The sequence below is a fragment of the Schistocerca cancellata genome, unplaced genomic scaffold (assembly GCF_023864275.1).
Source record: "Schistocerca cancellata isolate TAMUIC-IGC-003103 unplaced genomic scaffold, iqSchCanc2.1 HiC_scaffold_827, whole genome shotgun sequence".
Taxonomy (NCBI): Eukaryota; Metazoa; Arthropoda; class Insecta; order Orthoptera; family Acrididae; genus Schistocerca; species Schistocerca cancellata.
Window position 1 is genome coordinate 204411 of NW_026046838.1, and position 20808 is coordinate 225218.

A 20808-nucleotide genomic window follows, 5' to 3' on the forward strand; every position below is an offset into this window, starting at 1 on the left:
GTAAGGCGACTGCACGCCGCTCGGCCAACAGCGGCCTACTGCAGACCGACACTTAAGAGACGCCAAATGCAGATCGACATCGAGAGAGAGGCCCTGTCATATGGCACTCGCGGTGTATACGCCGAAATGAAATGTAAATAATACATCTTTTGTAGTGGTCGTCGCTCTACTGCAGTGTCACACATGCCGAATGAATAGGAAAACGGTAGAACGTCCGCATAGGGCCATGTTTTTACCTCCACTGTCACGTGGCTGAATGTGCATAAGGCTGGGTGGCATCATTCAAACACAGCCAAATTGTCACACTAGCTGTGTATCTCTATCAAAGTGGACATACGTCCTCACCTCGGTGGCGATTAAAACGATTTCGCCCCCGGGTGGGCTCGAACCACCAACCTTTCGGTTAACAGCCGAACGCGCTAGCCGATTGCGCCACGGAGGCCTTGACTTTCGGTCACTTCTGCTCTCTTTATCAATGCAAGTCGTATACTTTTCGCAGGCACCTCGCAGAATGGTAGTATCTGCTTACGCCTCTTCACATGGATAACGTGCATGGACACTGTAGTGGGGCTCATAAACGAATGACATCGCCAAGCATGACATTATACTACAAAATGCATACAAAACAGTGTTCCGCCTACACATCCAGTAAACCTCTGATGCAAGTAGAGCACTCTTTATCGGTTGTAGAACTTCCCCTTCATTCAGTGCACTGCCATCTGTTAGATGCTGCTCGAGCTAGCTCTGCTCTCAGCAGCAAAGTTAAAAAAATGAATGCCTTCTGTGAGGGTCGAACTCACGACCCCTGGTTTACGAGACCAGTGCTCTACCACTGAGCTAAGAAGGCCGCAGCTTTGCGTTCGTGAGCTACTCCCGAATTGTCACGTCATCATACTGAATCTTACAGCCCTCGACCAGATATCGGATTTGACACACAGATGCTGCTGGAGGTGTCCACCTTACCGTTTTCCAACTCTCTTCACTGTTTCACCCTTACGATCGACGACGAGCGTCAAGCCACCAAAGGTTTGCGGTCTGCGCAAAACTTGACCTAGTGCACAGCTTGTGGGATAGCGTGGCTCTACTGTGAAACGCGCCTTTCGACTCCTCTCTCTGGCTACATCGTCCACAGTGGCACTGGGGGCTTCATGTAAGGCGACTGCACGCCGCTCGGCCAACAGCGGCCTACTGCAGACCGACACTTAAGAGACGCCAAATGCAGATCGACATCGAGAGAGAGGCCCTGTCATATGGCACTCGCGGTGTATACGCCGAAATGAAATGTAAATAATACATCTTTTGTAGTGGTCGTCGCTCTACTGCAGTGTCACACATGCCGAATGAATAGGAAAACGGTAGAACGTCCGCATAGGGCCATGTTGTTACCTCCACTGTCACGTGGCTGAATGTGTATAAGGCTGGGTGGCATCATTCAAACACAGCCAAATTGTCACACTAGCTGTGTATCTCTATCAAAGTGGACATACGTCCTCACCTCGGTGGCGATTAAAACGATTTCGCCCCCGGGTGGGCTCGAACCACCAACCTTTCGGTTAACAGCCGAACGCGCTAGCCGATTGCGCCACGGAGGCCTTGACTTTCGGTCACTTCTGCTCTCTTTATCAATGCAAGTCGTATACTTTTCGCAGGCACCTCGCAGAATGGTAGTATCTGCTTACGCCTCTTCACATGGATAACGTGCATGCACACTGTAGTGGGGCTCATAAACGAATGACATCGCCAAGCATGACATTATACTACAAAATGCATACAAAACAGTGTTCCGCCTACACATCCAGTAAACCTCTGATGCAAGTAGAGCACTCTTTATCGGTTGTAGAACTTCCCCTTCATTCAGTGCACTGCCATCTGTTAGATGCTGCTCGAGCTAGCTCTGCTCTCAGCAGCAAAGTTAAAAAAATGAATGCCTTCTGTGAGGGTCGAACTCACGACCCCTGGTTTACGAGACCAGTGCTCTACCACTGAGCTAAGAAGGCCGCAGCTTTGCGTTCGTGAGCTACTCCCGAATTGTCACGTCATCATACTGAATCTTACAGCCCTCGACCAGATATCGGATTTGACACACAGATGCTGCTGGAGGTGTCCACCTTACCGTTTTCCAACTCTCTTCACTGTTTCACCCTTACGATCGACGACGAGCGTCAAGCCACCAAAGGTTTGCGGTCTGCGCAAAACTTGACCTAGTGCACAGCTTGTGGGATAGCGTGGCTCTACTGTGAAACGCGCCTTTCGACTCCTCTCTCTGGCTACATCGTCCACAGTGGCACTGGGGGCTTCATGTAAGGCGACTGCACGCCGCTCGGCCAACAGCGGCCTACTGCAGACCGACACTTAAGAGACGCCAAATGCAGATCGACATCGAGAGAGAGGCCCTGTCATATGGCACTCGCGGTGTATACGCCGAAATGAAATGTAAATAATACATCTTTTGTAGTGGTCGTCGCTCTACTGCAGTGTCACACATGCCGAATGAATAGGAAAACGGTAGAACGTCCGCATAGGGCCATGTTTTTACCTCCACTGTCACGTGGCTGAATGTGCATAAGGCTGGGTGGCATCATTCAAACACAGCCAAATTGTCACACTAGCTGTGTATCTCTATCAAAGTGGACATACGTCCTCACCTCGGTGGCGATTAAAACGATTTCGCCCCCGGGTGGGCTCGAACCACCAACCTTTCGGTTAACAGCCGAACGCGCTAGCCGATTGCGCCACGGAGGCCTTGACTTTCGGTCACTTCTGCTCTCTTTATCAATGCAAGTCGTATACTTTTCGCAGGCACCTCGCAGAATGGTAGTATCTGCTTACGCCTCTTCACATGGATAACGTGCATGCACACTGTAGTGGGGCTCATAAACGAATGACATCGCCAAGCATGACATTATACTACAAAATGCATACAAAACAGTGTTCCGCCTACACATCCAGTAAACCTCTGATGCAAGTAGAGCACTCTTTATCGGTTGTAGAACTTCCCCTTCATTCAGTGCACTGCCATCTGTTAGATGCTGCTCGAGCTAGCTCTGCTCTCAGCAGCAAAGTTAAAAAAATGAATGCCTTCTGTGAGGGTCGAACTCACGACCCCTGGTTTAAAAGACCAGTGCTCTACCACTGAGCTAAGAAGGCCGCAGCTTTGCCTTCGTGAGCTACTCCCGAATTGTCACGTCATCATACTGAATCTTACAGCCCTCGACCAGATATCGGATTTGACACACAGATGCTGCTGGAGGTGTCCACCTTACCGTTTTCCAACTCTCTTCACTGTTTCACCCTTACGATCGACGACGAGCGTCAAGCCACCAAAGGTTTGCGGTCTGCGCAAAACTTGACCTAGTGCACAGCTTGTGGGATAGCGTGGCTCTACTGTGAAACGCGCCTTTCGACTCCTCTCTCTGGCTACATCGTCCACAGTGGCACTGGGGGCTTCATGTAAGGCGACTGCACGCCGCTCGGCCAACAGCGGCCTACTGCAGACCGACACTTAAGAGACGCCAAATGCAGATCGACATCGAGAGAGAGGCCCTGTCATATGGCACTCGCGGTGTATACGCCGAAATGAAATGTAAATAATACATCTTTTGTAGTGGTCGTCGCTCTACTGCAGTGTCACACATGCCGAATGAATAGGAAAACGGTAGAACGTCCGCATAGGGCCATGTTTTTACCTCCACTGTCACGTGGCTGAATGTGCATAAGGCTGGGTGGCATCATTCAAACACAGCCAAATTGTCACACTAGCTGTGTATCTCTATCAAAGTGGACATACGTCCTCACCTCGGTGGCGATTAAAACGATTTCGCCCCCGGGTGGGCTCGAACCACCAACCTTTCGGTTAACAGCCGAACGCGCTAGCCGATTGCGCCACGGAGGCCTTGACTTTCGGTCACTTCTGCTCTCTTTATCAATGCAAGTCGTATACTTTTCGCAGGCACCTCGCAGAATGGTAGTATCTGCTTACGCCTCTTCACATGGATAACGTGCATGCACACTGTAGTGGGGCTCATAAACGAATGACATCGCCAAGCATGACATTATACTACAAAATGCATACAAAACAGTGTTCCGCCTACACATCCAGTAAACCTCTGATGCAAGTAGAGCACTCTTTATCGGTTGTAGAACTTCCCCTTCATTCAGTGCACTGCCATCTGTTAGATGCTGCTCGAGCTAGCTCTGCTCTCAGCAGCAAAGTTAAAAAAATGAATGCCTTCTGTGAGGGTCGAACTCACGACCCCTGGTTTACGAGACCAGTGCTCTACCACTGAGCTAAGAAGGCCGCAGCTTTGCCTTCGTGAGCTACTCCCGAATTGTCACGTCATCATACTGAATCTTACAGCCCTCGACCAGATATCGGATTTGACACACAGATGCTGCTGGAGGTGTCCACCTTACCGTTTTCCAACTCTCTTCACTGTTTCACCCTTACGATCGACGACGAGCGTCAAGCCACCAAAGGTTTGCGGTCTGCGCAAAACTTGACCTAGTGCACAGCTTGTGGGATAGCGTGGCTCTACTGTGAAACGCGCCTTTCGACTCCTCTCTCTGGCTACATCGTCCACAGTGGCACTGGGGGCTTCATGTAAGGCGACTCCACGCCGCTCGGCCAACAGCGGCCTACTGCAGACCGACACTTAAGAGACGCCAAATGCAGATCGACATCGAGAGAGAGGCCCTGTCATATGGCACTCGCGGTGTATACGCCGAAATGAAATGTAAATAATACATCTTTTGTAGTGGTCGTCGCTCTACTGCAGTGTCACACATGCCGAATGAATAGGAAAACGGTAGAACGTCCGCATAGGGCCATGTTTTTACCTCCACTGTCACGTGGCTGAATGTGCATAAGGCTGGGTGGCATCATTCAAACACAGCCAAATTGTCACACTAGCTGTGTATCTCTATCAAAGTGGACATACGTCCTCACCTCGGTGGCGATTAAAACGATTTCGCCCCCGGGTGGGCTCGAACCACCAACCTTTCGGTTAACAGCCGAACGCGCTAGCCGATTGCGCCACGGAGGCCTTGACTTTCGGTCACTTCTGCTCTCTTTATCAATGCAAGTCGTATACTTTTCGCAGGCACCTCGCAGAATGGTAGTATCTGCTTACGCCTCTTCACATGGATAACGTGCATGCACACTGTAGTGGGGCTCATAAACGAATGACATCGCCAAGCATGACATTATACTACAAAATGCATACAAAACAGTGTTCCGCCTACACATCCAGTAAACCTCTGATGCAAGTAGAGCACTCTTTATCGGTTGTAGAACTTCCCCTTCATTCAGTGCACTGCCATCTGTTAGATGCTGCTCGAGCTAGCTCTGCTCTCAGCAGCAAAGTTAAAAAAATGAATGCCTTCTGTGAGGGTCGAACTCACGACCCCTGGTTTACAAGACCAGTGCTCTACCACTGAGCTAAGAAGGCCGCAGCTTTGCGTTCGTGAGCTACTCCCGAATTGTCACGTCATCATACTGAATCTTACAGCCCTCGACCAGATATCGGATTTGACACACAGATGCTGCTGGAGGTTTCCACCTTACCGTTTTCCAACTCTCTTCACTGTTTCACCCTTACGATCGACGACGAGCGTCAAGCCACCAAAGGTTTGCGGTCTGCGCAAAACTTGACCTAGTGCACAGCTTGTGGGATAGCGTGGCTCTACTGTGAAACGCGCCTTTCGACTCCTGTCTCTGGCTACATCGTCCACAGTGGCACTGGGGGCTTCATGTAAGGCGACTGCACGCCGCTCGGCCAACAGCGGCCTACTGCAGACCGACACTTAAGAGACGCCAAATGCAGATCGACATCGAGAGAGAGGCCCTGTCATATGGCACTCGCGGTGTATACGCCGAAATGAAATGTAAATAATACATCTTTTGTAGTGGTCGTCGCTCTACTGCAGTGTCACACATGCCGAATGAATAGGAAAACGGTAGAACGTCCGCATAGGGCCATGTTGTTACCTCCACTGTCACGTGGCTGAATGTGTATAAGGCTGGGTGGCATCATTCAAACACAGCCAAATTGTCACACTAGCTGTGTATCTCTATCAAAGTGGACATACGTCCTCACCTCGGTGGCGATTAAAACGATTTCGCCCCCGGGTGGGCTCGAACCACCAACCTTTCGGTTAACAGCCGAACGCGCTAGCCGATTGCGCCACGGAGGCCTTGACTTTCGGTCACTTCTGCTCTCTTTATCAATGCAAGTCGTATACTTTTCGCAGGCACCTCGCAGAATGGTAGTATCTGCTTACGCCTCTTCACATGGATAACGTGCATGCACACTGTAGTGGGGCTCATAAACGAATGACATCGCCAAGCATGACATTATACTACAAAATGCATACAAAACAGTGTTCCGCCTACACATCCAGTAAACCTCTGATGCAAGTAGAGCACTCTTTATCGGTTGTAGAACTTCCCCTTCATTCAGTGCACTGCCATCTGTTAGATGCTGCTCGAGCTAGCTCTGCTCTCAGCAGCAAAGTTAAAGAAATGAATGCCTTCTGTGAGGGTCGAACTCACGACCCCTGGTTTACGAGACCAGTGCTCTACCACTGAGCTAAGAAGGCCGCAGCTTTGCGTTCGTGAGCTACTCCCGAATTGTCACGTCATCATACTGAATCTTACAGCCCTCGACCAGATATCGGATTTGACACACAGATGCTGCTGGAGGTGTCCACCTTACCGTTTTCCAACTCTCTTCACTGTTTCACCCTTACGATCGACGACGAGCGTCAAGCCACCAAAGGTTTGCGGTCTGCGCAAAACTTGACCTAGTGCACAGCTTGTGGGATAGCGTGGCTCTACTGTGAAACGCGCCTTTCGACTCCTCTCTCTGGCTACATCGTCCACAGTGGCACTGGGGGCTTCATGTAAGGCGACTGCACGCCGCTCGGCCAACAGCGGCCTACTGCAGACCGACACTTAAGAGACGCCAAATGCAGATCGACATCGAGAGAGAGGCCCTGTCATATGGCACTCGCGGTGTATACGCCGAAATGAAATGTAAATAATACATCTTTTGTAGTGGTCGTCGCTCTACTGCAGTGTCACACATGCCGAATGAATAGGAAAACGGTAGAACGTCCGCATAGGGCCATGTTTTTACCTCCACTGTCACGTGGCTGAATGTGCATAAGGCTGGGTGGCATCATTCAAACACAGCCAAATTGTCACACTAGCTGTGTATCTCTATCAAAGTGGACATACGTCCTCACCTCGGTGGCGATTAAAACGATTTCGCCCCCGGGTGGGCTCGAACCACCAACCTTTCGGTTAACAGCCGAACGCGCTAGCCGATTGCGCCACGGAGGCCTTGACTTTCGGTCACTTCTGCTCTCTTTATCAATGCAAGTCGTATACTTTTCGCAGGCACCTCGCAGAATGGTAGTATCTGCTTACGCCTCTTCACATGGATAACGTGCATGGACACTGTAGTGGGGCTCATAAACGAATGACATCGCCAAGCATGACATTATACTACAAAATGCATACAAAACAGTGTTCCGCCTACACATCCAGTAAACCTCTGATGCAAGTAGAGCACTCTTTATCGGTTGTAGAACTTCCCCTTCATTCAGTGCACTGCCATCTGTTAGATGCTGCTCGAGCTAGCTCTGCTCTCAGCAGCAAAGTTAAAAAAATGAATGCCTTCTGTGAGGGTCGAACTCACGACCCCTGGTTTACGAGACCAGTGCTCTACCACTGAGCTAAGAAGGCCGCAGCTTTGCCTTCGTGAGCTACTCCCGAATTGTCACGTCATCATACTGAATCTTACAGCCCTCGACCAGATATCGGATTTGACACACAGATGCTGCTGGAGGTGTCCACCTTACCGTTTTCCAACTCTCTTCACTGTTTCACCCTTACGATCGACGACGAGCGTCAAGCCACCAAAGGTTTGCGGTCTGCGCAAAACTTGACCTAGTGCACAGCTTGTGGGATAGCGTGGCTCTACTGTGAAACGCGCCTTTCGACTCCTCTCTCTGGCTACATCGTCCACAGTGGCACTGGGGGCTTCATGTAAGGCGACTGCACGCCGCTCGGCCAACAGCGGCCTACTGCAGACCGACACTTAAGAGACGCCAAATGCAGATCGACATCGAGAGAGAGGCCCTGTCATATGGCACTCGCGGTGTATACGCCGAAATGAAATGTAAATAATACATCTTTTGTAGTGGTCGTCGCTCTACTGCAGTGTCACACATGCCGAATGAATAGGAAAACGGTAGAACGTCTGCATAGGGCCATGTTGTTACCTCCACTGTCACGTGGCTGAATGTGTATAAGGCTGGGTGGCATCATTCAAACACAGCCAAATTGTCACACTAGCTGTGTATCTCTATCAAAGTGGACATACGTCCTCACCTCGGTGGCGATTAAAACGATTTCGCCCCCGGGTGGGCTCGAACCACCAACCTTTCGGTTAACAGCCGAACGCGCTAGCCGATTGCGCCACGGAGGCCTTGACTTTCGGTCACTTCTGCTCTCTTTATCAATGCAAGTCGTATACTTTTCGCAGGCACCTCGCAGAGTGGTAGTATCTGCTTACGCCTCTTCACATGGATAACGTGCATGCACACTGTAGTGGGGCTCATAAACGAATGACATCGCCAAGCATGACATTATACTACAAAATGCATACAAAACAGTGTTCCGCCTACACATCCAGTAAACCTCTGATGCAAGTAGAGCACTCTTTATCGGTTGTAGAACTTCCCCTTCATTCAGTGCACTGCCATCTGTTAGATGCTGCTCGAGCTAGCTCTGCTCTCAGCAGCAAAGTTAAAAAAATGAATGCCTTCTGTGAGGGTCGAACTCACGACCCCTGGTTTAAAAGACCAGTGCTCTACCACTGAGCTAAGAAGGCCGCAGCTTTGCCTTCGTAAGCTACTCCCGAATTGTCACGTCATCATACTGAATCTTACAGCCCTCGACCAGATATCGGATTTGACACACAGATGCTGCTGGAGGTGTCCACCTTACCGTTTTCCAACTCTCTTCACTGTTTCACCCTTACGATCGACGACGAGCGTCAAGCCACCAAAGGTTTGCGGTCTGCGCAAAACTTGACCTAGTGCACAGCTTGTGGGATAGCGTGGCTCTACTGTGAAACGCGCCTTTCGACTCCTCTCTCTGGCTACATCGTCCACAGTGGCACTGGGGGCTTCATGTAAGGCGACTGCACGCCGCTCGGCCAACAGCGGCCTACTGCAGACCGACACTTAAGAGACGCCAAATGCAGATCGACATCGAGAGAGAGGCCCTGTCATATGGCACTCGCGGTGTATACGCCGAAATGAAATGTAAATAATACATCTTTTGTAGTGGTCGTCGCTCTACTGCAGTGTCACACATGCCGAATGAATAGGAAAACGGTAGAACGTCTGCATAGGGCCATGTTGTTACCTCCACTGTCACGTGGCTGAATGTGTATAAGGCTGGGTGGCATCATTCAAACACAGCCAAATTGTCACACTAGCTGTGTATCTCTATCAAAGTGGACATACGTCCTCACCTCGGTGGCGATTAAAACGATTTCGCCCCCGGGTGGGCTCGAACCACCAACCTTTCGGTTAACAGCCGAACGCGCTAGCCGATTGCGCCACGGAGGCCTTGACTTTCGGTCACTTCTGCTCTCTTTATCAATGCAAGTCGTATACTTTTCGCAGGCACCTCGCAGAATGGTAGTATCTGCTTACGCCTCTTCACATGGATAACGTGCATGCACACTGTAGTGGGGCTCATAAACGAATGACATCGCCAAGCATGACATTATACTACAAAATGCATACAAAACAGTGTTCCGCCTACACATCCAGTAAACCTCTGATGCAAGTAGAGCACTCTTTATCGGTTGTAGAACTTCCCCTTCATTCAGTGCACTGCCATCTGTTAGATGCTGCTCGAGCTAGCTCTGCTCTCAGCAGCAAAGTTAAAAAAATGAATGCCTTCTGTGAGGGTCGAACTCACGACCCCTGGTTTACGAGACCAGTGCTCTACCACTGAGCTAAGAAGGCCGCAGCTTTGCGTTCGTGAGCTACTCCCGAATTGTCACGTCATCATACTGAATCTTACAGCCCTCGACCAGATATCGGATTTGACACACAGATGCTGCTGGAGGTGTCCACCTTACCGTTTTCCAACTCTCTTCACTGTTTCACCCTTACGATCGACGACGAGCGTCAAGCCACCAAAGGTTTGCGGTCTGCGCAAAACTTGACCTAGTGCACAGCTTGTGGGATAGCGTGGCTCTACTGTGAAACGCGCCTTTCGACTCCTCTCTCTGGCTACATCGTCCACAGTGGCACTGGGGGCTTCATGTAAGGCGACTGCAAGCCGCTCGGCCAACAGCGGCCTACTGCAGACCGACACTTAAGAGACGCCAAATGCAGATCGACATCGAGAGAGAGGCCCTGTCATATGGCACTCGCGGTGTATACGCCGAAATGAAATGTAAATAATACATCTTTTGTAGTGGTCGTCGCTCTACTGCAGTGTCACACATGCCGAATGAATAGGAAAACGGTAGAACGTCCGCATAGGGCCATGTTGTTACCTCCACTGTCACGTGGCTGAATGTGTATAAGGCTGGGTGGCATCATTCAAACACAGCCAAATTGTCACACTAGCTGTGTATCTCTATCAAAGTGGACATACGTCCTCACCTCGGTGGCGATTAAAACGATTTCGCCCCCGGGTGGGCTCGAACCACCAACCTTTCGGTTAACAGCCGAACGCGCTAGCCGATTGCGCCACGGAGGCCTTGACTTTCGGTCACTTCTGCTCTCTTTATCAATGCAAGTCGTATACTTTTCGCAGGCACCTCGCAGAATGGTAGTATCTGCTTACGCCTCTTCACATGGATAACGTGCATGCACACTGTAGTGGGGCTCATAAACGAATGACATCGCCAAGCATGACATTATACTACAAAATGCATACAAAACAGTGTTCCGCCTACACATCCAGTAAACCTCTGATGCAAGTAGAGCACTCTTTATCGGTTGTAGAACTTCCCCTTCATTCAGTGCACTGCCATCTGTTAGATGCTGCTCGAGCTAGCTCTGCTCTCAGCAGCAAAGTTAAAAAAATGAATGCCTTCTGTGAGGGTCGAACTCACGACCCCTGGTTTACGAGACCAGTGCTCTACCACTGAGCTAAGAAGGCCGCAGCTTTGCGTTCGTGAGCTACTCCCGAATTGTCACGTCATCATACTGAATCTTACAGCCCTCGACCAGATATCGGATTTGACACACAGATGCTGCTGGAGGTGTCCACCTTACCGTTTTCCAACTCTCTTCACTGTTTCACCCTTACGATCGACGACGAGCGTCAAGCCACCAAAGGTTTGCGGTCTGCGCAAAACTTGACCTAGTGCACAGCTTGTGGGATAGCGTGGCTCTACTGTGAAACGCGCCTTTCGACTCCTCTCTCTGGCTACATCGTCCACAGTGGCACTGGGGGCTTCATGTAAGGCGACTGCACGCCGCTCGGCCAACAGCGGCCTACTGCAGACCGACACTTAAGAGACGCCAAATGCAGATCGACATCGAGAGAGAGGCCCTGTCATATGGCACTCGCGGTGTATACGCCGAAATGAAATGTAAATAATACATCTTTTGTAGTGGTCGTCGCTCTACTGCAGTGTCACACATGCCGAATGAATAGGAAAACGGTAGAACGTCCGCATAGGGCCATGTTTTTACCTCCACTGTCACGTGGCTGAATGTGCATAAGGCTGGGTGGCATCATTCAAACACAGCCAAATTGTCACACTAGCTGTGTATCTCTATCAAAGTGGACATACGTCCTCACCTCGGTGGCGATTAAAACGATTTCGCCCCCGGGTGGGCTCGAACCACCAACCTTTCGGTTAACAGCCGAACGCGCTAGCCGATTGCGCCACGGAGGCCTTGACTTTCGGTCACTTCTGCTCTCTTTATCAATGCAAGTCGTATACTTTTCGCAGGCACCTCGCAGAATGGTAGTATCTGCTTACGCCTCTTCACATGGATAACGTGCATGGACACTGTAGTGGGGCTCATAAACGAATGACATCGCCAAGCATGACATTATACTACAAAATGCATACAAAACAGTGTTCCGCCTACACATCCAGTAAACCTCTGATGCAAGTAGAGCACTCTTTATCGGTTGTAGAACTTCCCCTTCATTCAGTGCACTGCCATCTGTTAGATGCTGCTCGAGCTAGCTCTGCTCTCAGCAGCAAAGTTAAAAAAATGAATGCCTTCTGTGAGGGTCGAACTCACGACCCCTGGTTTACGAGACCAGTGCTCTACCACTGAGCTAAGAAGGCCGCAGCTTTGCCTTCGTGAGCTACTCCCGTATTGTCACGTCATCATACTGAATCTTACAGCCCTCGACCAGATATCGGATTTGACACACAGATGCTGCTGGAGGTGTCCACCTTACCGTTTTCCAACTCTCTTCACTGTTTCACCCTTACGATCGACGACGAGCGTCAAGCCACCAAAGGTTTGCGGTCTGCGCAAAACTTGACCTAGTGCACAGCTTGTGGGATAGCGTGGCTCTACTGTGAAACGCGCCTTTCGACTCCTCTCTCTGGCTACATCGTCCACAGTGGCACTGGGGGCTTCATGTAAGGCGACTGCACGCCGCTCGGCCAACAGCGGCCTACTGCAGACCGACACTTAAGAGACGCCAAATGCAGATCGACATCGAGAGAGAGGCCCTGTCATATGGCACTCGCGGTGTATACGCCGAAATGAAATGTAAATAATACATCTTTTGTAGTGGTCGTCGCTCTACTGCAGTGTCACACATGCCGAATGAATAGGAAAACGGTAGAACGTCTGCATAGGGCCATGTTGTTACCTCCACTGTCACGTGGCTGAATGTGTATAAGGCTGGGTGGCATCATTCAAACACAGCCAAATTGTCACACTAGCTGTGTATCTCTATCAAAGTGGACATACGTCCTCACCTCGGTGGCGATTAAAACGATTTCGCCCCCGGGTGGGCTCGAACCACCAACCTTTCGGTTAACAGCCGAACGCGCTAGCCGATTGCGCCACGGAGGCCTTGACTTTCGGTCACTTCTGCTCTCTTTATCAATGCAAGTCGTATACTTTTCGCAGGCACCTCGCAGAGTGGTAGTATCTGCTTACGCCTCTTCACATGGATAACGTGCATGCACACTGTAGTGCGGCTCATAAACGAATGACATCGCCAAGCATGACATTATACTACAAAATGCATACAAAACAGTGTTCCGCCTACACATCCAGTAAACCTCTGATGCAAGTAGAGCACTCTTTATCGGTTGTAGAACTTCCCCTTCATTCAGTGCACTGCCATCTGTTAGATGCTGCTCGAGCTAGCTCTGCTCTCAGCAGCAAAGTTAAAAAAATGAATGCCTTCTGTGAGGGTCGAACTCACGACCCCTGGTTTAAAAGACCAGTGCTCTACCACTGAGCTAAGAAGGCCGCAGCTTTGCCTTCGTAAGCTACTCCCGAATTGTCACGTCATCATACTGAATCTTACAGCCCTCGACCAGATATCGGATTTGACACACAGATGCTGCTGGAGGTGTCCACCTTACCGTTTTCCAACTCTCTTCACTGTTTCACCCTTACGATCGACGACGAGCGTCAAGCCACCAAAGGTTTGCGGTCTGCGCAAAACTTGACCTAGTGCACAGCTTGTGGGATAGCGTGGCTCTACTGTGAAACGCGCCTTTCGACTCCTCTCTCTGGCTACATCGTCCACAGTGGCACTGGGGGCTTCATGTAAGGCGACTGCACGCCGCTCGGCCAACAGCGGCCTACTGCAGACCGACACTTAAGAGACGCCAAATGCAGATCGACATCGAGAGAGAGGCCCTGTCATATGGCACTCGCGGTGTATACGCCGAAATGAAATGTAAATAATACATCTTTTGTAGTGGTCGTCGCTCTACTGCAGTGTCACACATGCCGAATGAATAGGAAAACGGTAGAACGTCTGCATAGGGCCATGTTGTTACCTCCACTGTCACGTGGCTGAATGTGTATAAGGCTGGGTGGCATCATTCAAACACAGCCAAATTGTCACACTAGCTGTGTATCTCTATCAAAGTGGACATACGTCCTCACCTCGGTGGCGATTAAAACGATTTCGCCCCCGGGTGGGCTCGAACCACCAACCTTTCGGTTAACAGCCGAACGCGCTAGCCGATTGCGCCACGGAGGCCTTGACTTTCGGTCACTTCTGCTCTCTTTATCAATGCAAGTCGTATACTTTTCGCAGGCACCTCGCAGAATGGTAGTATCTGCTTACGCCTCTTCACATGGATAACGTGCATGCACACTGTAGTGGGGCTCATAAACGAATGACATCGCCAAGCATGACATTATACTACAAAATGCATACAAAACAGTGTTCCGCCTACACATCCAGTAAACCTCTGATGCAAGTAGAGCACTCTTTATCGGTTGTAGAACTTCCCCTTCATTCAGTGCACTGCCATCTGTTAGATGCTGCTCGAGCTAGCTCTGCTCTCAGCAGCAAAGTTAAAAAAATGAATGCCTTCTGTGAGGGTCGAACTCACGACCCCTGGTTTACGAGACCAGTGCTCTACCACTGAGCTAAGAAGGCCGCAGCTTTGCGTTCGTGAGCTACTCCCGAATTGTCACGTCATCATACTGAATCTTACAGCCCTCGACCAGATATCGGATTTGACACACAGATGCTGCTGGAGGTGTCCACCTTACCGTTTTCCAACTCTCTTCACTGTTTCACCCTTACGATCGACGACGAGCGTCAAGCCACCAAAGGTTTGCGGTCTGCGCAAAACTTGACCTAGTGCACAGCTTGTGGGATAGCGTGGCTCTACTGTGAAACGCGCCTTTCGACTCCTCTCTCTGGCTACATCGTCCACAGTGGCACTGGGGGCTTCATGTAAGGCGACTGCACGCCGCTCGGCCAACAGCGGCCTACTGCAGACCGACACTTAAGAGACGCCAAATGCAGATCGACATCGAGAGAGAGGCCCTGTCATATGGCACTCGCGGTGTATACGCCGAAATGAAATGTAAATAATACATCTTTTGTAGTGGTCGTCGCTCTACTGCAGTGTCACACATGCCGAATGAATAGGAAAACGGTAGAACGTCCGCATAGGGCCATGTTGTTACCTCCACTGTCACGTGGCTGAATGTGTATAAGGCTGGGTGGCATCATTCAAACACAGCCAAATTGTCACACTAGCTGTGTATCTCTATCAAAGTGGACATACGTCCTCACCTCGGTGGCGATTAAAACGATTTCGCCCCCGGGTGGGCTCGAACCACCAACCTTTCGGTTAACAGCCGAACGCGCTAGCCGATTGCGCCACGGAGGCCTTGACTTTCGGTCACTTCTGCTCTCTTTATCAATGCAAGTCGTATACTTTTCGCAGGCACCTCGCAGAATGGTAGTATCTGCTTACGCCTCTTCACATGGATAACGTGCATGCACACTGTAGTGGGGCTCATAAACGAATGACATCGCCAAGCATGACATTATACTACAAAATGCATACAAAACAGTGTTCCGCCTACACATCCAGTAAACCTCTGATGCAAGTAGAGCACTCTTTATCGGTTGTAGAACTTCCCCTTCATTCAGTGCACTGCCATCTGTTAGATGCTGCTCGAGCTAGCTCTGCTCTCAGCAGCAAAGTTAAAAAAATGAATGCCTTCTGTGAGGGTCGAACTCACGACCCCTGGTTTACGAGACCAGTGCTCTACCACTGAGCTAAGAAGGCCGCAGCTTTGCGTTCGTGAGCTACTCCCGAATTGGCACGTCATCATACTGAATCTTACAGCCCTCGACCAGATATCGGATTTGACACACAGATGCTGCTGGAGGTGTCCACCTTACCGTTTTCCAACTCTCTTCACTGTTTCACCCTTACGATCGACGACGAGCGTCAAGCCACCAAAGGTTTGCGGTCTGCGCAAAACTTGACCTAGTGCACAGCTTGTGGGATAGCGTGGCTCTACTGTGAAACGCGCCTTTCGACTCCTCTCTCTGGCTACATCGTCCACAGTGGCACTGGGGGCTTCATGTAAGGCGACTGCACGCCGCTCGGCCAACAGCGGCCTACTGCAGACCGACACTTAAGAGACGCCAAATGCAGATCGACATCGAGAGAGAGGCCCTGTCATATGGCACTCGCGGTGTATACGCCGAAATGAAATGTAAATAATACATCTTTTGTAGTGGTCGTCGCTCTACTGCAGTGTCACACATGCCGAATGAATAGGAAAACGGTAGAACGTCCGCATAGGGCCATGTTGTTACCTCCACTGTCACGTGGCTGAATGTGTATAAGGCTGGGTGGCATCATTCAAACACAGCCAAATTGTCACACTAGCTGTGTATCTCTATCAAAGTGGACATACGTCCTCACCTCGGTGGCGATTAAAACGATTTCGCCCCCGGGTGGGCTCGAACCACCAACCTTTCGGTTAACAGCCGAACGCGCTAGCCGATTGCGCCACGGAGGCCTTGACTTTCGGTCACTTCTGCTCTCTTTATCAATGCAAGTCGTATGCTTTTCGCAGGCACCTCGCAGAGTGGTAGTATCTGCTTACGCCTCTTCACATGGATAACGTGCATGCACACTGTAGTGCGGCTCATAAACGAATGACATCGCCAAGCATGACATTATACTACAAAATGCATACAAAACAGTGTTCCGCCTACACATCCAGTAAACCTCTGATGCAAGTAGAGCACTCTTTATCGGTTGTAGAACTTCCCCTTCATTCAGTGCACTGCCATCTGTTAGATGCTGCTCGAGCTAGCTCTGCTCTCAGCAGCAAAGTTAAAAAAATGAATGCCTTCTGTGAGGGTCGAACTCACGACCCCTGGTTTAAAAGACCAGTGCTCTACCACTGAGCTAAGAAGGCCGCAGCTTTGCCTTCGTGAGCTACTCCCGAATTGTCACGTCATCATACTGAATCTTACAGCCCTCGACCAGATATCGGATTTGACACACAGATGCTGCTGGAGGTGTCCACCTTACCGTTTTCCAACTCTCTTCACTGTTTCACCCTTACGATCGACGACGAGCGTCAAGCCACCAAAGGTTTGCGGTCTGCGCAAAACTTGACCTAGTGCACAGCTTGTGGGATAGCGTGGCTCTACTGTGAAACGCGCCTTTCGACTCCTCTCTCTGGCTACATCTTCCACAGTGGCACTGGGGGCTTCATGTAAGGCGACTGCACGCCGCTCGGCCAACAGCGGCCTACTGCAGACCGACACTTAAGAGACGCCAAATGCAGATCGACATCGAGAGAGAGGCCCTGTCATATGGCACTCGCGGTGTATACGCCGAAATGAAATGTAAATAATACATCTTTTGTAGTGGTCGTCGCTCTACTGCAGTGTCACACATGCCGAATGAATAGGAAAACGGTAGAACGTCCGCATAGGGCCATGTTGTTACCTCCACTGTCACGTGGCTGAATGTGTATAAGGCTGGGTGGCATCATTCAAACACAGCCAAATTGTCACACTAGCTGTGTATCTCTATCAAAGTGGACATACGTCCTCACCTCGGTGGCGATTAAAACGATTTCGCCCCCGGGTGGGCTCGAACCACCAACCTTTCGGTTAACAGCCGAACGCGCTAGCCGATTGCGCCACGGAGGCCTTGACTTTCGGTCACTTCTGCTCTCTTTATCAATGCAAGTCGTATGCTTTTCGCAGGCACCTCGCAGAGTGGTAGTATCTGCTTACGCCTCTTCACATGGATAACGTGCATGCACACTGTAGTGGGGCTCATAAACGAATGACATCGCCAAGCATGACATTATACTACAAAATGCATACAAAACAGTGTTCCGCCTACACATCCAGTAAACCTCTGATGCAAGTAGAGCACTCTTTATCGGTTGTAGAACTTCCCCTTCATTCAGTGCACTGCCATCTGTTAGATGCTGCTCGAGCTAGCTCTGCTCTCAGCAGCAAAGTTAAAAAAATGAATGCCTTCTGTGAGGGTCGAACTCACGACCCCTGGTTTAAAAGACCAGTGCTCTACCACTGAGCTAAGAAGGCCGCAGCTTTGCCTTCGTGAGCTACTCCCGAATTGTCACGTCATCATACTGAATCTTACAGCCCTCGACCAGATATCGGATTTGACACACAGATGCTGCTGGAGGTGTCCACCTTACCGTTTTCCAACTCTCTTCACTGTTTCACCCTTACGATCGACGACGAGCGTCAAGCCACCAAAGGTTTGCGGTCTGCGCAAAACTTGACCTAGTGCACAGCTTGTGGGATAGCGTGGCTCTACTGTGAAACGCGCCTTTCGACTCCTCTCTCTGGCTACATCGTCCACAGTGGCACTGGGGGCTTCATGTAAGGCGACTGCACGCCGCTCGGCCAACAGCGGCCTACTGCAGACCGACACTTAAGAGACGCCAAATGCAGATCGACATCGAGAGAGAGGCCCTGTCATATGGCACTCGCGGTGTATACGCCGAAATGAAATGTAAATAATACATCTTTTGTAGTGGTCGTCGCTCTACTGCAGTGTCACACATGCCGAATGAATAGGAAAACGGTAGAACGTCCGCATAGGGCCATGTTGTTACCTCCACTGTCACGTGGCTGAATGTGTATAAGGCTGGGTGGCATCATTCAAACACAGCCAAATTGTCACACTAGCTGTGTATCTCTATCAAAGTGGACATACGTCCTCACCTCGGTGGCGATTAAAACGATTTCGCCCCCGGGTGGGCTCGAACCACCAACCTTTCGGTTAACAGCCGAACGCGCTAGCCGATTGCGCCACGGAGGCCTTGACTTTCGGTCACTTCTGCTCTCTTTATCAATGCAAGTCGTATGCTTTTCGCAGGCACCTCGCAGAGTGGTAGTATCTGCTTACGCCTCTTCACATGGATAACGTGCATGCACACTGTAGTGCGGCTCATAAACGAATGACATCGCCAAGCATGACATTATACTACAAAATGCATACAAAACAGTGTTCCGCCTACACATCCAGTAAACCTCTGATGCAAGTAGAGCACTCTTTATCGGTTGTAGAACTTCCCCTTCATTCAGTGCACTGCCATCTGTTAGATGCTGCTCGAGCTAGCTCTGCTCTCAGCAGCAAAGTTAAAAAAATGAATGCCTTCTGTGAGGGTCGAACTCACGACCCCTGGTTTAAAAGACCAGTGCTCTACCACTGAGCTAAGAAGGCCGCAGCTTTGCCTTCGTGAGCTACTCCCGAATTGTCACGTCATCATACTGAATCTTACAGCCCTCGACCAGATATCGGATTTGACACACAGATGCTGCTGGAGGTGTCCACCTTACCGTTTTCCAACTCTCTTCACTGTTTCACCCTTACGATCGACGACGAGCGTCAAGCCACCAAAGGTTTGCGGTCTGCGCAAAACTTGACCTAGTGCACAGCTTGTGGGATAGCGTGGCTCTACTGTGAAACGCGCCTTTCGACTCCTCTCTCTGGCTACATCGTACACAGTGGCACTGGGGGCTTCATGTAAGGCGACTGCACGCCGCTCGGCCAACAGCGGCCTACTGCAGACCGACACTTAAGAGACGCCAAATGCAGATCGACATCGAGAGAGAGGCCCTGTCATATGGCACTCGCGGTGTATACGCCGAAATGAAATGTAAATAATACATCTTTTGTAGTGGTCGTCGCTCTACTGCAGTGTCACACATGCCGAATGAATAGGAAAACGGTAGAACGTCCGCATAGGGCCATGTTGTTACCTCCACTGTCACGTGGCTGAATGTGTATAAGGCTGGGTGGCATCATTCAAACACAGCCAAATTGTCACACTAGCTGTGTATCTCTATCAAAGTGGACATACGTCCTCACCTCGGTGGCGATTAAAACGATTTCGCCCCCGGGTGGGCTCGAACCACCAACCTTTCGGTTAACAGCCGAACGCGCTAGCCGATTGCGCCACTGAGGCCTTGACTTTCGGTCACTTCTGCTCTCTTTATCAATGCAAGTCGTATACTTTTCGCAGGCACCTCGCAGAGTGGTAGTATCTGCTTACGCCTCTTCACATGGATAACGTGCATGCACACTGTAGTGGGGCTCATAAACGAATGACATCGCCAAGCATGACATTATACTACAAAATGCATACAAAACAGTGTTCCGCCTACACATCCAGTAAACCTCTGATGCAAGTAGAGCACTCTTTATCGGTTGTAGAACTTCCCCTTCATTCAGTGCACTGCCATCTGTTAGATGCTGCTCGAGCTAGCTCTGCTCTCAGCAGCAAAGTTAAAAAAATGAATGCCTTCTGTGAGGGTCGAACTCACGACCCCTGGTTTAAAAGACCAGTGCTCTACCACTGAGCTAAGAAGGCCGCAGCTTTGCCTTCGTGAGCTACTCCCGAATTGTCACGTCATCATACTGAATCTTACAGCCCTCGACCAGATATCGGATTTGACACACAGATGCTGCTGGAGGTGTCCACCTTACCGTTTTCCAACTCTCTTCACTGTTTCACCCTTACGATCGACGACGAGCGTCAAGCCACCAAAGGTTTGCGGTCTGCGCAAAACTTGACCTAGTGCACAGCTTGTGGGATAGCGTGGCTCTACTGTGAAACGCGCCTTTCGACTCCTCTCTCTGGCTACATCGTCCACAGTGGCACTGGGGGCTTCATGTAAGGCGACTGCACGCCGCTCGGCCAACAGCGGCCTACTGCAGACCGACACTTAAGAGACGCCAAATGCAGATCGACATCGAGAGAGAGGCCCTGTCATATGGCACT

The 20808-nt window shown here is 50.4% G+C and overlaps 36 non-coding genes across 36 annotated transcripts; all 36 read right to left on the reverse strand.

Moving 5' to 3' along the window:
* Nucleotides 1-368: 368 nt before the first annotated feature.
* On the reverse strand, nucleotides 369-442 carry Trnan-guu (transfer RNA asparagine (anticodon GUU)). Its single transcript has one exon. It is a non-coding gene; the product is annotated as a tRNA-Asn (tRNA).
* A 333-nt stretch (nucleotides 443-775) lies between these two features.
* On the reverse strand, nucleotides 776-847 carry Trnat-cgu (transfer RNA threonine (anticodon CGU)). The gene has a single exon. It is a non-coding gene; the product is annotated as a tRNA-Thr (tRNA).
* Nucleotides 848-1518: 671 nt separating this feature from the next.
* Nucleotides 1519-1592, reverse strand: Trnan-guu (transfer RNA asparagine (anticodon GUU)). Its single transcript has one exon. It is a non-coding gene; the product is annotated as a tRNA-Asn (tRNA).
* Nucleotides 1593-1925: 333 nt separating this feature from the next.
* On the reverse strand, nucleotides 1926-1997 carry Trnat-cgu (transfer RNA threonine (anticodon CGU)). Its single transcript has one exon. It is a non-coding gene; the product is annotated as a tRNA-Thr (tRNA).
* A 671-nt stretch (nucleotides 1998-2668) lies between these two features.
* Trnan-guu (transfer RNA asparagine (anticodon GUU)) lies at nucleotides 2669-2742 on the reverse strand. The gene has a single exon. It is a non-coding gene; the product is annotated as a tRNA-Asn (tRNA).
* Nucleotides 2743-3075: 333 nt separating this feature from the next.
* Trnak-uuu (transfer RNA lysine (anticodon UUU)) lies at nucleotides 3076-3147 on the reverse strand. Its single transcript has one exon. It is a non-coding gene; the product is annotated as a tRNA-Lys (tRNA).
* Nucleotides 3148-3818: 671 nt separating this feature from the next.
* Nucleotides 3819-3892, reverse strand: Trnan-guu (transfer RNA asparagine (anticodon GUU)). Its single transcript has one exon. It is a non-coding gene; the product is annotated as a tRNA-Asn (tRNA).
* Nucleotides 3893-4225: 333 nt separating this feature from the next.
* Nucleotides 4226-4297, reverse strand: Trnat-cgu (transfer RNA threonine (anticodon CGU)). The gene has a single exon. It is a non-coding gene; the product is annotated as a tRNA-Thr (tRNA).
* A 671-nt stretch (nucleotides 4298-4968) lies between these two features.
* On the reverse strand, nucleotides 4969-5042 carry Trnan-guu (transfer RNA asparagine (anticodon GUU)). The gene has a single exon. It is a non-coding gene; the product is annotated as a tRNA-Asn (tRNA).
* Nucleotides 5043-5375: 333 nt separating this feature from the next.
* Nucleotides 5376-5447, reverse strand: Trnat-ugu (transfer RNA threonine (anticodon UGU)). Its single transcript has one exon. It is a non-coding gene; the product is annotated as a tRNA-Thr (tRNA).
* Nucleotides 5448-6118: 671 nt separating this feature from the next.
* Trnan-guu (transfer RNA asparagine (anticodon GUU)) lies at nucleotides 6119-6192 on the reverse strand. The gene has a single exon. It is a non-coding gene; the product is annotated as a tRNA-Asn (tRNA).
* A 333-nt stretch (nucleotides 6193-6525) lies between these two features.
* On the reverse strand, nucleotides 6526-6597 carry Trnat-cgu (transfer RNA threonine (anticodon CGU)). The gene has a single exon. It is a non-coding gene; the product is annotated as a tRNA-Thr (tRNA).
* Nucleotides 6598-7268: 671 nt separating this feature from the next.
* Trnan-guu (transfer RNA asparagine (anticodon GUU)) lies at nucleotides 7269-7342 on the reverse strand. The gene has a single exon. It is a non-coding gene; the product is annotated as a tRNA-Asn (tRNA).
* Nucleotides 7343-7675: 333 nt separating this feature from the next.
* Trnat-cgu (transfer RNA threonine (anticodon CGU)) lies at nucleotides 7676-7747 on the reverse strand. Its single transcript has one exon. It is a non-coding gene; the product is annotated as a tRNA-Thr (tRNA).
* Nucleotides 7748-8418: 671 nt separating this feature from the next.
* On the reverse strand, nucleotides 8419-8492 carry Trnan-guu (transfer RNA asparagine (anticodon GUU)). Its single transcript has one exon. It is a non-coding gene; the product is annotated as a tRNA-Asn (tRNA).
* A 333-nt stretch (nucleotides 8493-8825) lies between these two features.
* Trnak-uuu (transfer RNA lysine (anticodon UUU)) lies at nucleotides 8826-8897 on the reverse strand. Its single transcript has one exon. It is a non-coding gene; the product is annotated as a tRNA-Lys (tRNA).
* A 671-nt stretch (nucleotides 8898-9568) lies between these two features.
* Nucleotides 9569-9642, reverse strand: Trnan-guu (transfer RNA asparagine (anticodon GUU)). Its single transcript has one exon. It is a non-coding gene; the product is annotated as a tRNA-Asn (tRNA).
* Nucleotides 9643-9975: 333 nt separating this feature from the next.
* Trnat-cgu (transfer RNA threonine (anticodon CGU)) lies at nucleotides 9976-10047 on the reverse strand. Its single transcript has one exon. It is a non-coding gene; the product is annotated as a tRNA-Thr (tRNA).
* Nucleotides 10048-10718: 671 nt separating this feature from the next.
* On the reverse strand, nucleotides 10719-10792 carry Trnan-guu (transfer RNA asparagine (anticodon GUU)). Its single transcript has one exon. It is a non-coding gene; the product is annotated as a tRNA-Asn (tRNA).
* Nucleotides 10793-11125: 333 nt separating this feature from the next.
* Trnat-cgu (transfer RNA threonine (anticodon CGU)) lies at nucleotides 11126-11197 on the reverse strand. Its single transcript has one exon. It is a non-coding gene; the product is annotated as a tRNA-Thr (tRNA).
* A 671-nt stretch (nucleotides 11198-11868) lies between these two features.
* Nucleotides 11869-11942, reverse strand: Trnan-guu (transfer RNA asparagine (anticodon GUU)). Its single transcript has one exon. It is a non-coding gene; the product is annotated as a tRNA-Asn (tRNA).
* Nucleotides 11943-12275: 333 nt separating this feature from the next.
* Trnat-cgu (transfer RNA threonine (anticodon CGU)) lies at nucleotides 12276-12347 on the reverse strand. Its single transcript has one exon. It is a non-coding gene; the product is annotated as a tRNA-Thr (tRNA).
* Nucleotides 12348-13018: 671 nt separating this feature from the next.
* Nucleotides 13019-13092, reverse strand: Trnan-guu (transfer RNA asparagine (anticodon GUU)). Its single transcript has one exon. It is a non-coding gene; the product is annotated as a tRNA-Asn (tRNA).
* Nucleotides 13093-13425: 333 nt separating this feature from the next.
* Trnak-uuu (transfer RNA lysine (anticodon UUU)) lies at nucleotides 13426-13497 on the reverse strand. The gene has a single exon. It is a non-coding gene; the product is annotated as a tRNA-Lys (tRNA).
* A 671-nt stretch (nucleotides 13498-14168) lies between these two features.
* On the reverse strand, nucleotides 14169-14242 carry Trnan-guu (transfer RNA asparagine (anticodon GUU)). The gene has a single exon. It is a non-coding gene; the product is annotated as a tRNA-Asn (tRNA).
* A 333-nt stretch (nucleotides 14243-14575) lies between these two features.
* Trnat-cgu (transfer RNA threonine (anticodon CGU)) lies at nucleotides 14576-14647 on the reverse strand. The gene has a single exon. It is a non-coding gene; the product is annotated as a tRNA-Thr (tRNA).
* A 671-nt stretch (nucleotides 14648-15318) lies between these two features.
* On the reverse strand, nucleotides 15319-15392 carry Trnan-guu (transfer RNA asparagine (anticodon GUU)). Its single transcript has one exon. It is a non-coding gene; the product is annotated as a tRNA-Asn (tRNA).
* A 333-nt stretch (nucleotides 15393-15725) lies between these two features.
* Nucleotides 15726-15797, reverse strand: Trnat-cgu (transfer RNA threonine (anticodon CGU)). Its single transcript has one exon. It is a non-coding gene; the product is annotated as a tRNA-Thr (tRNA).
* A 671-nt stretch (nucleotides 15798-16468) lies between these two features.
* Nucleotides 16469-16542, reverse strand: Trnan-guu (transfer RNA asparagine (anticodon GUU)). The gene has a single exon. It is a non-coding gene; the product is annotated as a tRNA-Asn (tRNA).
* Nucleotides 16543-16875: 333 nt separating this feature from the next.
* Trnak-uuu (transfer RNA lysine (anticodon UUU)) lies at nucleotides 16876-16947 on the reverse strand. The gene has a single exon. It is a non-coding gene; the product is annotated as a tRNA-Lys (tRNA).
* A 671-nt stretch (nucleotides 16948-17618) lies between these two features.
* Nucleotides 17619-17692, reverse strand: Trnan-guu (transfer RNA asparagine (anticodon GUU)). The gene has a single exon. It is a non-coding gene; the product is annotated as a tRNA-Asn (tRNA).
* Nucleotides 17693-18025: 333 nt separating this feature from the next.
* Trnak-uuu (transfer RNA lysine (anticodon UUU)) lies at nucleotides 18026-18097 on the reverse strand. The gene has a single exon. It is a non-coding gene; the product is annotated as a tRNA-Lys (tRNA).
* A 671-nt stretch (nucleotides 18098-18768) lies between these two features.
* On the reverse strand, nucleotides 18769-18842 carry Trnan-guu (transfer RNA asparagine (anticodon GUU)). The gene has a single exon. It is a non-coding gene; the product is annotated as a tRNA-Asn (tRNA).
* A 333-nt stretch (nucleotides 18843-19175) lies between these two features.
* Trnak-uuu (transfer RNA lysine (anticodon UUU)) lies at nucleotides 19176-19247 on the reverse strand. Its single transcript has one exon. It is a non-coding gene; the product is annotated as a tRNA-Lys (tRNA).
* A 671-nt stretch (nucleotides 19248-19918) lies between these two features.
* Nucleotides 19919-19992, reverse strand: Trnan-guu (transfer RNA asparagine (anticodon GUU)). Its single transcript has one exon. It is a non-coding gene; the product is annotated as a tRNA-Asn (tRNA).
* A 333-nt stretch (nucleotides 19993-20325) lies between these two features.
* Nucleotides 20326-20397, reverse strand: Trnak-uuu (transfer RNA lysine (anticodon UUU)). Its single transcript has one exon. It is a non-coding gene; the product is annotated as a tRNA-Lys (tRNA).
* Nucleotides 20398-20808: the final 411 nt, after the last annotated feature.